This window comes from Pygocentrus nattereri, chromosome 10, assembly GCF_015220715.1.
Source record: "Pygocentrus nattereri isolate fPygNat1 chromosome 10, fPygNat1.pri, whole genome shotgun sequence".
Lineage (NCBI taxonomy): Eukaryota > Metazoa > Chordata > Actinopteri > Characiformes > Serrasalmidae > Pygocentrus > Pygocentrus nattereri.
Window position 1 is genome coordinate 33079141 of NC_051220.1, and position 19208 is coordinate 33098348.

Sequence of the window (19208 nt, forward strand, 5' to 3'; positions counted from 1 at the left end):
TGCATGGTTGTGCTTAAGCATGGTTGTATTTATGTATGGTTGTACTTAAGCATGGTTGTATTTATGTATGGTTGTATGTATGTATGGTTGTACTTATGCATGGTTGTATGTATGAATGTAAATTAATTTCTCTCCCCAGTTCCAATACATTACACATGATGCCTGTAATGATGGGTAATTAAAAAAGATGAAGACCATGATAACAAAGAAAAAGAAAATGATGATGATCATAATGATGACGTAAAATGATGATGATTAAACTAAAAATAAAAATAAAAAAATTATCATGATTATAATGATGATGAAGAAGAAGAAAAATCACAAGACAAATTATGATAATGAAGAAAAACGACAAAAAGAAAAAGAAGATGATGATTATGATGACTGTAATTATGAGGAAGAAAAATTATGATGATGATAATGAAATTATACATAAACATAATTCATGATACTGAAGAAGAAGAAGAAGAAGAAGAAGAAGGAGGAGGAGGAGGCGAAGATGATGATGACGATGATAATTCTAAAGATATATATGATAATAAATCATGATATTTCAGAAGAAAAAGAAGAAGCAGAAGAAGAGGATGATGATGATTGCGTCATCATAATTCTCCGCCCCCTTCTGCCGCGGCGTCCATTCAAAGTTCCCGAGCCCGTGTTGAGGGTCCAGTGCTCTGCTGAGTGAAGGTCTGTCGTGGTTCTCGTGTTCAGGTGAAGCGGAGCCGCTGATCCAGCCTAAAGCTCCTCTAGCCTCAGAGAAGCTCAGCCGAGCCGAGAGCGGTCCACCCTGCCGGGCTTTTCTCCCACTTCCTTTCTCGCGTCTCCGCTGCTTAGGCGGTTTCACTCTCGCTCTAATCCTGCACTTAAATTCGCACTTAGTTGTGGAAAATGCACTTGTGGTCACAGCTAGCGTAGGAGAGGGAAGGCGAGGAGGCTCGTATGGGTGACTGGACGCTTCTTCAGCCTTTCATCGACTTCCAGCACTCACAGAAAGTGGACTTGAAGACGAGAGTAAGTAGTCGATACCTCCTATCAGCTGTTTTCTTGTGAAGGCTAAGATATCGATGGTTGTTCCTGAACATTCCCTCGTTTTGGCTTTTGGGGTTTCCGAGGAGGAGCCTGCAGATGCTGAACTGTAACTAGACTTATTTGTATATTTTTTCATACTGTTTCTTCAAACTAAACAAGCTAACCAGGTCTCGCTGCTGTTTGGGCTGCTGTACACTTAATTACAGTACATACAGTACATGCATATTGATTTGCAGCTCGTGTCTAGCATAGAAGCTACATGCCGCTTCGCTGCTGACGGAACAAAAACATGTAACCTATCTTTTTTGTTGTTTTTTTCGTTTTTGACATAATTTGATCATTTCTGTTACCCTTTATATTGTGTGTAAATTCTACGATGTATGGACCAGCAGAAACGGCCCAGAATGTCTTGGAGAAACGTCTGGTTCCGCTGACTTACATTAAAAGTAAAGTAGGTTTTTTCCTTCTCCTGTAAAGTTACCGTTTTGGAGATACGAGTATTTTTTCCAACATTTATTTGTTATAAGCGCAGACAAAAATGTGGATTAAGACTAAGTAAATCCGAAGTGCATGTGTGTATGTGTGTGTCTAAATTACCATGACATACAGTAAGTAATGCTCAGTAATGCGCAAAAGTCAGAGACCACATTTCATTTATTTAATTTCCAGTCAAAACAGCCGTTAAGTACAAGTTATTCATTTTCAGGAGATACTTCTCAGGGGATTAGATAGATTAGATATAAGATAACCCGCTTGAATGGCAAGCCAAAGGAAAAAAGCGCAAGACCTGGTAGACCACCGAAACTGTCCCTGGTGCAGTTCCGAAGCATTGCACAGGTGCTTCTCTCCATCCATCCATCCAGACAGCTCAACACTATGGGTCTGAAAGGGTGTGTAGCTGTCAGGAGTCCCTCACTGAACATGTAGAAAAAAGAAGAGCATTTGCATTTGCATTTCAAACAAAGAAGCTGCTGGTGTTCTCAGAGCAATGGACTGACCTCCCCAGAGTCCAGACCTCAGCATCACTGAATGTGTTTGGGATTACTTGGATTGCAAGTAGCAGACAATGCAACCAACTTCTAAGACTAAAGTTTGTAAAATATTCATGCAGATTTGAAAAAGAATGGAAGCTGTAATAAACACAAATCGTGTACACATAAAATGGTGAAACACTTGTTATTTTATGTAGTGTTTTCTCCTTGACGCTAGAAAATGAATACCCTGTCCTTAATGGCCGATTTGACTGGAAACTAAATAAATGTGGTCTCTGACTTTTGAACAGTAAAGTAGGTTTGAGCCGGTCACAGAGCAATCTTTGGAGAACTTGTCCCTTGTGTAAGTCTTGTCTGTGGGTATTAAAGGGTCTGATTTATAAAGTAGTTGCTCTGGGTCAGCAGCAGTGATAGTGAGAACAAACACACACTCAGGTGATAAGCCCCGATGACAGCGCAGTCCTTGTGTAACTGGCACAGTACGTATTATACTGCTGTTTGGTCGTTGCGCACTTTTTTAATGCTTTCAGTCATGACTGTGACTTTAAAACTGACCAGTTTCTAATAGCTTTGCTAAATATGGTCAGTGGCATGGTGACAAAACCACAAGAGGTGGTGTTTGTGTTGCTTTTGTCAGACGCTCCCTGGAAGGTGACAGCAGTGACATTGTTGCAAGCACAGAAAGTTGGCAGGCGGCAGCAGCAGTGGCAGCAATGACATCTCACTGACACAACAACAAGCTGCTGATTGTGGTCCATATTTTCAGCAGCCCAGGTATACACCTCAAGTCACATGACCTTGATCTAGATCACAGAGGTCAGCCACTTCCCACAGGTTCACTGCCGTGGTATTTCTGTCAAATTTTCTGCTCAGTGTGGCATGGATATAGGTGAACTGTCTCTGTGCATCTTCCATAAAAACCAACACTGCTCTGCAAAAGGAGAAACGACATTCTGTTAAAGACAAAGATGTTTTCGGTGACAGTATGTTAATTACGTGCTCTGCGATTAGTGCATTCTCTCCACTGTGCTGTTTTTTTTTTGGTGAAAGAACAGTTCTGAAAACAAGCCAGAGAGATGCAGTGACAGTTATTGAGCATTTGGCTTGGTTTATTTGGGAGAACAGTAGTCACCTTTTAGATTCAGCCACCTTTTAACTTTGGGAAGTAATACATTAACAACTACGGCTTAGATTTTTGCCTGGATTCTTATATTAATAAAATCAATGCAGTGTCGCTGGTAGGAATGTGCATGAGTGCTCGAGAACATTAACCTCTTGAGGCGCCAGCATTAGAAGACTGAAATCACTACTCAAGTAACCATCACGATTTGTCACTAGAAAAGAGAACAAGTATGTGTGATAACAAGTCAGTTACTGTTTGTTCTGTGGACGTTCTATGGAAACTTCTATTTTGGTGTCCCTAGAGTTCACATATATTAACATATATAACTATTACACCTCCTTGAGCCATCAATTTAAAACAGCTGTTTTGATCAGACTACACTAAGATGAGACTAAACTAAATTCCCAGACTGTCATCTCCACTGAGCGGCAGGTGTGACAGATGAAAATCTAAACCACCTGGAATCAGCCAGAAATTAACCAAATACCATTCGCCAAACATGTAGCCTCGTCTTCAGAGTCTGACCAAATCAGACTGAGACATAAAACTGCCACAGTAAAAAACAAAAAAGCTTGCTCAGCGGTAATGACAGTTTCAGAGTTTAGTGTAATGAACTGCTGGCTGTGCAGTGAGTGAGCAGAACTCGTTACTGTGACATAAAAATGAGCTGCTTGTTAAGGAACTATAATTTAGCGGAAGGAACAAGATATTAAATGCCACGATCACGGCCCAATTTATTAATTTCTTACTCTTATTTATTTAACTGTTGCATAAAAGCAAGGTTGTCATGGCTGTGATGATCTACGGCACCCGCCTTAGTGTTAACATAACTCAGGATGAAATTTGTTGACATAAGAAGCCAAAGCCAGGTAAGCATCTAAGCTGTAGTTATGAATGTATTGCCTATGTGTTCCTTGTGGTTCTTGTGTTCCTGTTGCAGTCAATATTTTAGTTCTCAGTGGGAAGTGTCCTACCACTTCCCACAACATTTTTTCTTAAGGCTTTCTTGTTTAATTTTGTGAACAGTTGCTTTTTAAAGATAAGCAAGAAGATTAGAAATGAATAGAAAAGATCAAGAAGTGATATTTAACCAAAGCTCTTCTGTGTGTATTAGCATTATCATGTTTTTTTCCTTATATGAGTTTGTAATCATAACTATATGAATCTATAAATTTAAAAGTCTGGTATTGTAAGCAGAAGTTCATGTTCATCTTCGCAACTTTTTAGTGTCTGACAGTCTTCCTTTGCAGATTTAACGTACCAGGAAACCAACTGCACTGCTTATAAATGCGAACAAGTCCATTCGTCTCTAAAGGTTCGTCTTAAATCTCTCTCTTTACCTTTTCATTCGCTACTAGCTAGGCGATACTGTCTGCATTGCTAGGTGACCTGCAGTCTACACACCAGGGGAAAAGGGACCTGGACGGGAGCCACACTATATGCAAGTGATGTCAAAACTTCTTCAAAAATCGCATCTTTCATTGTCAAGGATTTATGTCAGTACTCAGACGATGAGAACCAGGACTTTGGAGCCGAGATACAGTGTCCCGTCTCGATTTTTTCTTTTTACTCACACAGCCACCCCGACTCTCTACAGCGAAACCAAAACCGAACCTGTGCCCCTTGGACATCTATTGCCACTGGATCTTATTTCATTTCCATTAGTTTTATTAATAAAAGACACTGGAAGTAAATTAATTATGGATTATTACGAATACTTTGCTTTAAAAGTACCAAGTCCTTACACAGTGAGAAAATAGAAATCCTGTGCAGAAAAAAAGAAGCATCGATAATCGTTTTATAGTCGCATCGCAGCCTCTGAATCATAATGGAATTGAATCGTGAGGTGCCTAGATATTTCCACTCCTATCAGAGACCCACCCTGATATTATTGTTCTTAGAAATGCAGCAAGGTATGTAAAAAATGCATTATATTTTCCTATTCATGTTTATTTTAAAGCAGTGGGTGCTCTAAATGGAAGAGAGCAGGAAAAGAGAGCCGACGATGTAATTATTGAGTTTACCCCATTACTGTAGCTCTCCTGATGTTTTTTTTTTAATTAAGACATATCCTTGTTCTGCTTGCATACATTTTTTAAAATGAAGAGCTGTGCTTTAATTGGATAACATCTTAAAGGTAGAAGTATAGGTGCATGGATGGATATATGGATTGATTTGTGGAAGGATAAGTGAAATAGTCAGACATAGGGAAAGAGTGAGTGCAGTATCTTTGTAGGAACAGATGTGCAGAAGCCTTTTTACCTTCAAGGGCTCATGAAGCACTGACGAGCTTGCACCTAATTTCTAAAGCATGAAATTCCCCAGACAGTAGGACTAATTTTTCATCCCAGTGGCTTTTTACCTGCTTTTGGCTTGCATCTAATCAAGAGAACCCACCGCGGCAAAATGTGCCACATGTGGGTGGTTAATTTCCAGTAAAAAAGGTCAAGTTCCACAAATCATCTGGAATATTCCACATCGACTATCACTGGCTTATAGGCTCTATTGAAAGTATTATTATTATTTCTGTGAGAGAAACATGATTTAGTTTGTATGATGAAAGGTGGGAGTGGGTATTTAGGTCTAAGGCAGAATTAAGGCACTTCCCATAACATTGTTAATCATGCTAATGTAATAAGCCTTATCAGTTAATTGAAAATGTTATTTTTAACAATGTAATTTATTGCCATTCAGTAATTCTACAGTATTTCCAGAGACAATTTCCATACTGTCGTACGCTAATTCTCAAACATCACCTTTAGTTTTCTGTGGTCTCTGAGGTTTATTATGGATGGTGTAAAGGCCCAGTGATTTGACATGGAGTGACTCAAGTGTGCACTTGTTGGTTTTATTGTATCTTGAATAGAAGGTAGGTTATTATGTTGTCATGTCCTTGTCTTATACCACATAAGACTGTAGAACAATAGGCAGAATAAGGCTGAATAAATTAATGCCAGGGAGCATTTAGTGACTTCTTAATAAAGCCACATCTGTCAGGAGATGTGAAGAAATCAAAACGATCATGTTTGGACATTGCCAGATTCTGTTTAAGACAGTGCTTGACCACACAGCCACAATCAGATACTGACATTTTACTGAGGCCACTGATTCTGTGATGTGGGAAACTTTAAAGATTTTAAAAGAACTTAAAAGAACACCATCACCATATGGTAGACAGGACAATGAATGATTTCACATACAGATCTTCTGATGCCAATACACAAAACATTTAGAACATTAGTAACTAGGCCAAAATCTACCTGGATTAGACTTACAAATTGCACATTCCCTAAAATTTAAAGCAAAAATGCAGACATTTAAGAATAGCAATCCAACATAACCTCTCTCCCTCTCTCTCTCTCTCTCTCTCTCTCTCTCAGAGACCCTCCTTTTTTGATGGTAGGAGGGCTGACCTCATCAGACTTCAGTTATTCCATAACAACATTAAATGCATTGATATGGAAACTGTAGGCTGATGCAGCTATCTTTCATGTAGATACCTCCAATGCTGATACATGAGCATTTATAAAATGTAGACTTGGGACAAAATCTGCCTGGATTAGAATAGGCCAAATCTACACATCTGTCAGATGCAGTTTTTTACCCCTTAAAATCCCAGGCTTATTAAATACTAAGGCTTATTATTCAGCAACTCCATGGACTTCAGTGCAAACTGGCTAAGCTATTCTTAAGTTGTACTAAAACCTGGGGCACTCTGCTGGGCCCTGGCCATTTAAGGGGTTGAGTAAACATCTGCCAGTATTGATCTAATTCTGGTATCATTGTGAATCCCTTATTACATTCACTGAGGCTGGTTTGGGTTAAGCTCTGTGGAACAGGAACAGAAATCAGGCAGGTGTGTGCACATTTTAACAGTTGATAAATAACCACCTTCTGTTGAGTTTTGCTGTTGTATATAGTTTAAGATGACACTAATACTTACTTACTGACAGAAAGAGCAAGAGTTCGTATTTCAGATGTTGGTTCTCAGAGGTTTGACCGGATTGACAACCAGGAACAAGGCAGTGTCTTTAAATGTCAGGCAATGTCACTAGAACTGCCTGGAGAAATGTTTCAGTCAGGAAACATTGTAGATGTGTGTATGCTTGCTAATGATTAACCGCCCTGCATGACTGCAGTGGAAGACTGCAGTACAGGACAAAGAGGGTCTGTCTCAAGCCTGCTTCGTGTCTGTCAATGACATTTATTTCCCGCTGGGCCAGGAACATTTTCTGGCTATTCTGTGTCAGCTTCGCAGGCCTGAGTGAGGTTATTTCTCATTTGAAGACGTTGTTCGTTTCATTTGAGACATTGCATTGCATTGATATTAAATGACACACTGACCAAACACTTAAAGTGATTGCTGTAAAGTGACTACATTGTGACTGTTATGCAGTTTCCAGTGTCACCAGAGCAAAGGCAGTTGGGGAAGTGTGTGGTGTGAAGAGTAAGGAGTGAGTGAGAGAACAGGCCAGTGTGAAAAACAAAAGACTGGAAAGAGGGATTGAGAGTGAAGGGGATTAAAGGATAAGGGCTGCAGATAACCAAACGGTAGAAAAAATGGCATGTAGGACTACAGAGTGATTCAATAGCTGTGCAACTGAAGAGCTGCATGATATTCCAAACTTACACAAGCCCAATAGACACATACATGCATACACCAAACTGTTTCACACCTCATATAGGAAATCTTCCATGCTTAGACAAGGCGCCACTCTTCCTCTGTTGGGGTTTCCGTGCAGTCATTTATAGAAAGGGAGCTTCTCCGTGCCTCTCTGGCAGGAAACAGGGAAGTTTGCCACAGACATGACTGATTTTTCAAGCATATTGTTGGAAATGGTGGGCGTTTTTTTTTTTTTTCTGAGGTGTTGATCAGCTTACAAATAACATTTTGTGTGTGTCTGTTTGGTTGACGGCTGCTGTGTGAAACAGTTTGTAGGACAAACATTTTTCAATGGATGAGTGTAAGCAGCTTAATTCATAGCAGTGGGGCCTTCTACAATGTGGTGCAGGCAGCAAGTATATTTTTGAAAATTGAAATGTACTGAATGAGGGATCATCCACTCCCTTGAAAGTCCTGCTTTAATCTTACCAAATGGAGAGTTAGCAGTAATTATATGGGATGAGCTGTGTTTTAATCAACTATGCAGGCCAAGATCAGTAGATGGGCTAGTATAGAGTCGTTGCATAAGATGTCACAGAAGGTCTTGAACTTGTTAGTTACAAAGCTGTTGCTCATTAAGGAATGGTTTGAAGACGACTGAGAAGGGATGTTTAAAAGCTTGTGTGTATCAATATGTTGTGACTATTAGTGTAAACATCTCACCTCATTAATTTGATTACAGTTTGACACCTAATTTCACCACAAACTCCACCATTGACTCGTGCAGTTCAGAATATACTGAAAACACAAATGCGACTGAAGGAACTGTATAAAGAACCAATATGATGCACCAAGCGTTTTATACAGTTTTCTCAGGATATATATCTGAGGAGATAATACATAAAAAATATGAGTTTCCAAACCTGGAGTTAAAGAAAATGTAAAGATTTAGAGAAAATTGGACTCCTAACAACTTGGGTAGAAATCTACAGGTGTTTCTGTCCATCCTTCCACTGTGAGAAGAAAGCTTGAATACTGAATAAAGAAAATGGACGAAAACAAACTGACCACTCCAGAGACCAGACCTCAACATCACTCAGTGTGCTTGGGATTGTGAAAATCAGAAATTGCAACCAACTTCTAAGACTGAATTTTGGAGCTGTTGAAAAATATCTCTGCGGGTTTCTTTGAAAAACAAAAACTGAAAGCAGGTCTCCTGAAATGAGTGGGAGCTGAAATAAAGGCAGGTAGTGGACACACTAAATACTGAAAAATATAATATTACATTTGTTAGTTGTTGAGGCATCTGTGAAATTTTCTGTTAAATAAATGTATAGATCACCACATTTCCTACACAGTTATTATCTGTGCTTGTAGCACGATATTACTAATGGTTTTCTTTGTGGTGCCATACCATTGTGGTATATCTCATTCCAGAAATCTTGATGAGTTTTATTGAAAGGCTAAATTGCTTGCACAGTCATTTCAGGTTAATGCTGCAGAGGATTCCCATCAGTCACGTCAATGCAAATGATAGCTCTGTAGAACAGCCAATGTATTACAGCGATATGCATGATCCCTGGAGGTTCACACACTCTTCTTACCAGCTAAGCTCCTCCAATGGAATGTCTGCAGGCTGTCTCAGCTGTCTCCATACTGTTATGAAACTCAAGGATTGGTGACACCAGGGTATTTCTGAAATCCACCATCATTAATCCAATGCTAAAATTTATAGAAGATTCATCTCTCATAGAGATTATTAAGGGATATGTCTACAAATACACAGTGATATAACTATATGTTATAACTATGTGATCAAATTTACAGCATCCTCAGAATTAATTGCCACGTTTGGTAAAGAATATAGCTGTTTACCATCCTGAAGGTGATGAAGGTGTTTAAGGTCAGCCTAGGCTGAAATTCCATATTTTTTACACGTTGTCAGATTGCTTTTCTGTTTCTCTGGGGTTTAAATATGAGGCTCCTTTATTACTCTATCAATGTGGGGAAGGTTAGAGAGCACAGAAATTAGTATGAGAAAATGCTATTGATCTTGGAATAAATTTAGATGTTCGTGCATCAGGGGGTCACCAGGTTTCCAGAACTATAAAAGGCTGCCAACCCCATGCCAACACAAAGAGAAAGCCCTTAACCCCATCCAAAGCTTGCTGAAGGTCATTAGAACATAAAGTGCAGCCTGGTTCTGTGGTATACTAGATAAAAACAGCAGAGGTGAATTCAATTTCAAACTTGAATGGTCATTGATAATGTTTAAGTAATGTAGTGCAGACTGCTGATCTGGAGATATATTGCCAAAAGTATTCGCTCGTCTGCCTTCACATGCAAATATGAACTTGAGTAACATCCCATTCTTAATCCATAGGGTTTAATATGATGTCGGCCCACCCTTTAACTCTTCTGGGAAGGCTTTCCACAAGGTCTAGGAGTGTGTTTATGGGAATTTTTGACCATTCTTCCAGAAGCACATTTTTGAGGTCAGACATTGATGTTAGACGAGAAGGCCTGGCTCGCAGTCTGTGCTCTGATTCATCCCATAGGTGTTCTATCAGCTTGAGGTCAGGACTCTGTGCAGGTCAGTCAAGCCATCCCCAAACTGTTTCCACAAAGTTGGGAGCATGAAATTGTCCAAAATGGTCTACTGAAGCATTAAGAGTTCCTTTCACTGGAACTAAGGGTCCAATGTCACCCCATAATCCCCCCTCCACCAAACTTTACACTTGGCACAATGCAGTCAGACAAGTACCGTTCTCCAGGCAACCGCCAAACCCAGACTCGTCCATCAGATTGCCAGACAGAGAAGCGTGATTCGTCACTCCAGAGAACACATCTCCACTGCTCTAGAGTCCAGAGTACCACACTGGAATTCACTGAGCTCCTGAGAGCGACCCATTTTTTTCACAAATGTTTGTAGAAGCAGTCTGCATGCTTTAAGTGCTTGGTTTATACATCTGTGGCCATGGAAGTGATTGGAACACCTGAATTCAATTATTTGGATACATACATTTGGCAATATAGTGCATTCTGCATGTTCAGACTGCATTTTCAAAATGCTCGCCAGGTCTGAGAGAACTGAGCGTATTACCCCAGCTTTAAGATCCATACACTGACAGCCAGTTAGTTACAGAACTAATTTTAAGGTATTGCTAAAAATCTAAAAATCACTCCATGACTGAAGACCAAGACACATCTCTGATCTCTGAATACAAGCCTAACAGGCCTCTCCGATCATTGGTTGCTGGTCAGCTAGCAGTTGGAACCAACTGCCAGAAAATTTCAGACGATGATTTTTTTATGCTGTTCATTTTGCTTTTATGTAAATCACTTTGAATGAAATCCACTATATAAATAAAGTTGCCTTGATATGGAGGAATATCTCAGATCTGTTGCAGAATATGTCATGTCTTGCTATGTATTCTCCCACTTTATCTACCATTGAGTGCTGTTGTCTTGGCAAGAGTGCAAAATGTAATAATGTTAGGGGTGTCAGTAATTGTGATAGTTACACCACAAAAATCATGTTTTTCTTACCTTCTCTGAGCAGAAGCAATTTGGTCCTATTATATACCCAGCAATCATTCTGGAAGGCTGTGCACATCTATATCACCTCCACAGAAAGGCAGAAGAATGTATCCTGCCTTATGCATGTGTCTGCTGTTAGTATCAGGTGATCCATACACCATGCGGTGTGGTTTTGAGGTCCGGTCAGGTTACCTTCACTGCATTGTGAGTTGACCTGGTTGAGTGAATACCTTACGGCATGCATTAGTGATGAGAGCTTTGACTTTTCTTTTCCTTGTAGTGATCTCTCTCTCTCTCTCTCTCTCTCTCTCTTTCTCTCTTTTTTCTTCTCTCTCTGGGACCAGATGGTGTGAAAGAGATTGCTAAAGGGGGTTGAGAGAATGAAGGCATTGTCCATTGCTTGTATACGTGTTAATGGATATGTGCTACTCATTCAGATGCAGCGCTGACAGTTCATCAACAATGATGTTATTTTTTTATGGGATAAAAATGCTATTAATTTTTAGCAGCCTTCCATTTCTCATTCCCATAACAACATTACGTACATATTAATTTCATATTACTTTATGGGCGATTTGTAGTAGTTATTGAATAATTTGTAACAGTTTCTGGACAATAAGTGCTGTGTGATATTATGCCGACCACACTGGTGAGAATAGTTTGTTTATTTGATGTTTGTTCGTAACGGCTCTAGAGGGCAGCGGTGAGTACTGTTTGTTTATTTGATGTTGTTAGTAACGGCTCTAGAGGGCAGCGGTGAGTACTGTTTGTTTTTTAGATGTTTGTTGAGCTCAAGCTATGGCTGTCATCAGTTGGGAGCTACTAACTATCGACAGCTAGGAAGCAAGTCAGCTGATCGTCATTTGACCGCTTCAGGCTTTGGCCAGAAACACTCAACACAAGTGAGCAAATGCGTACACCAGTGGCCAGCCACCACAAAACTCTCAGTACTCAAGGGGGCTATCAAGGACAAATCAGAGCATCTGTTAACAGGATCTACTATTATTTCAACAGCCAAAACAACTGAAAATGTAGAGAGTGGAGTATTATGCACATACATATATACATATATAATATTCACAATGCATCGCAATGGTGAGCTGCATTCTGAGCATTACAGCAAGGCGGTGCTACAGCAGCAACAAATGGTTTTATTCTATACAGCATGCTAACATTATATAGAACAATTATAGAACAAGACAATTTGTCCAGGCTTGTTGCTGTAGTGCCACTTTGCTGCAACATTTAGAATGCAGCTAACACTTGCATTGTGTTGTGAATGGTGTTGTGACACATTTTAGAGTAAGAAGACAAATGGTAGTTAATCGCCAGCCAAAATGTCATGACTGTAATAGGCCTAAATAGCATATCATCTATAACAATATAATGGTACTGTGTAGTATTGATTTTTGATTTTAGCATTATGGTTAGATAACAAGAATTATATCCATGAAAACTAAAGTTTTATTGAACAGTGGCATCTCTGAAATTTTGTATATTCTATTGTGTGCCCTTTTCTGCAGATGGTGTCCAATATCTGACACTTAACTGTAAAGTATGTGATTTTTAGATTGTTTTGAAGGAGTACTTCAAAATACATAAAAATGTGTTGTAGTCTAAGAGCATTGAAAAGGAGTTTAAGTCAAAGAGTTTTCTCTCTGGTTAATGTATTAAACTATGCATTGGTGTCATTCTAAAAGAAACAAAACAAACAGTTTCATCAAAACAAACTGCGCCTGCTGTGTTAGACATTCTTTTAGCACAGAGTACCACTGCGTTCTTTAGTGTTAATAAAGATATATTTTGAAAATATCATGATGTTGAATTCTGCACACCAAGTATAGTAATAACAGAATAATAAGCTCAGAGTTTATAGGGAATCATTCAAATTCATTCAGTTAATGTGTGAGTATCTGAGAACACTTGAGTAATTCTCATTCAGTTGCAGCTCATTTTCTGTCTTTCAGTGCAGTGAGCATTATGGGAAAAAAGCAGCTGGTGTTTGTACATATGTGGGCTCCTTTTACAGTCATTGTATAATTCTGTAAAGTGTCGAACCTGCTTGAGAAATGAAAGTAAAGGTGACTGATGTGTGAAAAGAAAACTTTTAATAAACGTGTTAGAGTGCAGCCGGAGTGTCTCAGATGAAGGTCACACATGGCTGGTGAAGTGTGAGGAGCTGAGCGGGAGAGAGAGAAAAAAGCTGGCCGAGATGACAGCTTGGGTTCCTCTTGTGTGGTGCAACAGCCTGTGTGTGGGATGGAGTTCATTGCCACAATGAAGCAGCGCAGAGGGAGCGGAGTGAGTTTGGAAAAAGTAGTTATTAAAGAGCAAGAGCCAGGGGAACCCAGACGTTACAAAAACTCGTGAATTTAAGGCATTTTTATAATATATAAATACATGCCCTTTTTATAATAATTCCACTTGCTAATGGCTCTACAGGCTGCTACCAACTGTGGATATAAAACTGGCCCTTCAGGATTGGCCTCTGATTACGATTCTGATGAAGCCAGATGAGCAGCAAAGGTATTTATGTTTATAGTAAGTGTATATGAATATGTTAGTGTTGGTAGAGGATAATAGGACTGGTAGTCGGTTCCTAGGAGAACAGAATTTTAATTGACTCCAAAATAGCAAACTGATTCCTTATATTGGAATCAGTTACTGTGAAAAAGCCAATTTTCTTGCTTAATTTGTGGAAGATTGGTTTTATATAACTTATTGTGCCTGCACATCATCTTATTTTCATCATTATTGCTAGAAAGCTATGATGATATGCAACATGTTTGGCAATAAGAATTTCACATTGTGAGGATGGAGGGTCATCGTATTGTCCAGCTACATCATTGTTGTGTTTTTTCATTGTTCCTCAATGGCAGCACAGATGTTAATTATTATTGCCCTTTATAATAGCCAGTGATAGTGCTACAAGGCTGCAGTATGTAAATAAGCTCTGCAACCAGTCACAATATTTTTTCTTTGTGCAGTGAGCCTCTTAACCAACCCCTGTTTTTGGATGAGCAGCTCTGTGAGTGTTTTGATGAATCATGGTCTTCATAAAATCCAACAAAGGTGAATTATTAAGTAACACTTTTATTTGAGCATTGTTATCCACTTAGCTGAGACACAGTGTCCAGATTTTGATTCTTTAGCACTGGAGCTGGGAGGCTAACGTTACTAACAAAAGTAGAAGTCACTAGTCACCTAAACTTTTTCCAATACTACAAAACTTCACTCAATCCACGTTAACCTCCTCCAGGTCTTTGTCAAAGTCGTGCAGGCTTAACAAAGGGATTTAGGACACAGATTGACGTCAAACGTGCATATGAATATTAGATGTTATTAGTAATTTCTGTTATTTCAATTTTTAAACATTTATCTTGTATGTTTAAAAGCCTTGTAGCCTGAGCTCTATTTTAAAGAAGCAAAATTTGCATATCGAACATATTTTGGCTGATTCAGTGCATCTGGGGTAAGTAGAAAATTGTGTAAATCAGATTTTTTCTCTGAACTATTCCTTTAATTGTCATTCAAATAAACATCTATTAAAAGCAACTGTACCATAAGTTGAATTCAATAGATCTTGAACATACAGTGCTGTAAAAAAGTATTTGCTCCCAGATTTCCTTTTTTTTTTGCATTTTTATCATGATAAATGATTTCAGATTTTTTTTATACAAAACGTAATATGAGGATAGCATGAGAACACACAACATTTTGAAGTGATCATTTAATTTATTGAATCAAAAACGGTTTGCAACACCTCTGTTACTCGGCCTTAGACCTGGCTTTGTAGGCCTTTCCAGACTTTCTCTCTCATCTCTTCCAGAATTTCATTTCATCGCAAACTATCATGCTGCTTCTTGAGGACGTTTTAGCCTACGTTACTGGAAAGGTTCTATTGAAATAATGGTTAGTTTTAACAGGGCTGGCAGTAATCGAGCCTGGTTGTGTCTAATTTAATTGATCACAATTATCAACTAAATTTAGTTATTTTGATTAGTGAGTCACTAAGGGGACAATTACTTTTTCACACAGGTCCAGTTGGTCTTGGATAACACCATTTCCTTTCAATCAGTGAAATAATCATTTAAAACTGAATCTGATCTGAAACTATTCATTATGCAACAATCAGGAGGGGGCAAACAGTTTTCATAGCACTGTAACTCTAACTCTAATAATTATTGATAAATAACTTTGTTTCAACAGATAGTAGCACAACAGTTATAGCCTCTGTTGATCATCTAGGGGGGACCACAGTGCAGCTTTTACCACTGTGTTTTTAATATATTGAAAGCCGTATTGCATTCACAAAATAATATAGCAAAATAATCGCAATAATATTTTCTCCTCTTGTGCATCTCTGGTGTCGTGTGGGACTGTGTATCAATTTGGGGTGTATGTCTTTTTCATAGTCATTCCCGAGCAGACAAGCATTTCCCGCATCGAAATATGGTCATATTTTTCTCGCTCTTTAGTCTCGTGGGAGTACAATGTCTGTGCCTGCGGTCTCCAGTGCTTACTGCCTTATGGCATAGTAGTTTTTAATAACTGTATTTTTAGAGATGGAGAAAACCCACTCTGGAGAGGAAAAACAGAAGAAAAACTTCACACCATTCTCTCCTGTGAGATTTATTAACTGCTGTGTTATCTAACTTTTTGAGGAAACTTCTGTAGGAATATTATCCGCATGGTACAGAACATTATGCAATAGTCCTTCATAAACATGCTTGTTAGTGGAGTTATTATCTGTGTGGGTACTTAATGATGATTTATCTTCACCTGGATTGCGTGTGTGTATGTGTGAGTGTGTATATAGGTGTGTATGCATGTGTGTGATGGGTGGATATCCTCTTGGAGGTATTGTGATCCCTGCTCAATAACTCTTTCCTTCCCTAGAGGAGTCAGTGACTTAAGCCAAGTCAAAAGCAGGAAGAGGAATGACCTATTGTTACCCATAAACCTACAGGATATTTGGGGTGGGTGTTTTTTTCCCCACATCCTGTTGTTCTTCTGCCCTGTTTGTTCCATTATGAACATCTCTTTGAGGACAATTAAAATGATAAGAAAATTAAATGAATAGACTAATCCATCAAGAGCATTATGCCAGGAGCAATACAGTGCATTTGAAATGAGAATTTTGGGCCGATATTTTTCACATACATATCTGCCAATGCTGATACAAAAACATTTATAAAATGCAGAAAGTGGAGTAATTAGATTTTAACTTTTATATCTAGGGTTTAGGGTTTTTTTTTTCTAACAATGTTTTTTTTCCCTCCAAAGAAGACAACATTCCTTTTTGAAGGGATAACTGCCATAAGATTTTATGTGTCCTCCTGGCTGAAATGAGTGTGAGAGGGGCTTTTCTAACCTGGCGTAATGACTCCCGACTCTTTACCACCAAATAGAGGTTCCAATCAGATGCTATAAGCATCCCTATCTCGCCGTTTTGCTTTACTGTTTCCTGTTCAGAATCAGCACTTGGCAGCTGCATGAATCCTGTGTGGAAAAGCATTTGCTCATGTTTTCCCCTCCCTCTGGTATATGACACATTTGGGTGATATCTTCACAAATGAGTTAGCACATTTGAGGTGTCAGCACAGGTATTTAATTCTCGCGCAATGTCGGCACACTGTCATCATACGGTCTACCACTCTTTGTCTCATAACACTTAATGGGGAAACCAAAGTGTTCCCAAAAGGAGGTAAATGTGAGGATAAGTTCCCACGCCATTTCAAACAGCTTGGCTAATCAACCATCCAAGGTAGTTAAGTTCTTATTTGCATTTTTCTCAGAGGCACCGGAGTGTAATTGCTGCATTATTTAAGGTAGAACAGAAAATTTGAGTAAGGAGCTAACTTCAGCTTTATCCTTGGTAGACTAACCAAACCTCCAGTTCACAAAGCTACACAGTGGAGTTATTTTTTTACATTGATGGTTATTATTTTTAGGAGTATCATGTTCAGCTATCACACATTTTACAGCATGAAATCTAACTGTATTCAATTCAATAAACTCTTTCAACCCCTGTATCAAAAAAATTGAATTCCCTGCAAAATAAATAAAATGTATATATTTTATAACGGTAGCCAGTTGTCACCTAAACAACCTGATCTTCCCGAGTACAATATATCATCATCAAATACCAGCTTGAAATATTGGTCAAATCCAAAAATCGGTTGTTGTTTTTTTTTCAGTAATATTCTGATACTGATATGATTCTGATATGCAGTCCTACTAATAATAAAGCCTCTCATTCAATCAGTGGTCTTAAGATTACAGGGAAGAACACAGAGGAGCATGTCCTGTTTCAGGAAACCACCGCTGTTTTCTCCATAATTATGCAGATAACAGGTGGCGCTCATTAAATTCAAATGTATTCAATAAAAACAGCAGGTAGTGCAGAGATGATTTGTAACTTGGAACTGGTTTTATGCACAGCGGTCTTTATGAATCGTGGTTGGGCCGCTATTCCCTGAATTACTCCACAGAGCTATTACTGTCATTAGCCTTAAGAGCTTTTGACAGTGCAGAGCTGAGCTCTGTGCAATTAACTCCATCCCTCTGGACACATCTCTTCCTCTGATCGATATTCACATTTTCTCCCTCTTGATTTTGCGTGGCAGGGGATCAGTGGGCTGTCAAGGAGCTTTAGCTTAATCTCTGGCAGGCTTTAGCTCTGCCATCTCATGTCTGGTGCTTTGCATGCTGTCCGGACTTTTTAATAATGCATACTGCCTTCTCATTCTGAATGTTTTTTGATGGATCATGTGGCATGAAAACAAGTGATGGCGACTGATAAATGTGGCACAGTACGTCATGGTTGCCACCATTCTATGAAATTAGCCCAGCGTAGCTCAAATGTAGCCAATTGATTGAGCCTCTGTTATTCACAAAGGAGCAGTGCCCATCACTGGTGGAAGCTTTGCGTGTGCCTGGAATGGTCTGCTGTGTTTGCTTTGTGTGGCAGGTGGTGGGCATTCTCTCAGCATGAGGCATGAGTGAGTGTCAGGTCTTGGCACGTTATTTTCTCATACAGAAGGATGCAGCATCTGCTTTTGGAGCTTGTGGGATGAGTTTGTGCATGTGGAAGTTTTCGTGTGGCGAGCTTACTTGATTTTTTTTTGGGGGGGCTTATTTATTCTTGTGCGTTTTGCCATTTGAAATTAATCCACAGTTTACATTTAGATATACAGTACATGTTACAGCTGCATGCTGTAGACAAAATACTACTATTGTGAGTATATTGCTAAATATTAAAATTTCAGTACATATATTCATGGCTGTTGGCATATACTCTTACCAAAGCCTACTTTCAGTTTAATTATTTTACAAAGAGAGGTGATTGTTGCGTTAAGAGTCTTGACCAATGACTCTCACAGGACTTGGTCCCCAACCGTATTTTTCATTTCATAATGCCAGATGTTTTCAATGGATGACAGGGCTGGACTGCAGGCAGGTCATTTTAGCACCTGAACTCTTTCTGTGGTGCCATGCTGTTGTAATATGTGCAGAATGTGATTTGACATTGTCTTGGTTAAATAAGCAAGGCCTTCCCTGAAAATGTTGCTCCAAAACTTGTATATATAGTTCATCATTAATGATGCCTTCACAGAAGTGCCAGTCATCCATGCCATGTGCCATATAGTGTACACTATATTGCCAAATGTATTCGCTCATCTGCCTTCACATGCATATGAAATTGAGTGAGATCCCATTCTTAATGTAAAGGGTTTAATATGATGTCAACCCACCCTTTGCAGCTATAACAGCTTCAACTTTTCTGGGAAGGCTTTCCACAAGGGGTAGGAGTGTGTTTATGGGAATTTTTGACCATTCTTCCAGAAGTGCATTTGTGAGGTCAGACACTGAAGTTGGACTGAAAGAAGAATGTCTGGTTCACCGGAAGAAGGCCTGG

General features: G+C 39.1%; 1 protein-coding gene across 2 annotated transcripts in view; it reads left to right on the forward strand.

The window, feature by feature from the left end:
• The first annotated feature begins 629 nt into the window (after positions 1 to 629).
• The window catches only part of LOC108423489 (hippocalcin-like protein 1), a 31504-nt gene continuing 12925 nt past the window's right edge, over positions 630 to 19208 (forward strand). The window contains exon 1 of one of the 2 annotated variants that reach the window (XM_017690810.2): positions 630 to 1011. The gene's annotated coding sequence lies outside the window, so the exon portion shown is untranslated. Of the gene's footprint in view, positions 1012 to 2726; positions 2796 to 19208 lie in introns of those variants that run through there. The other variant, XM_037541874.1, reaches the window with a different exon arrangement.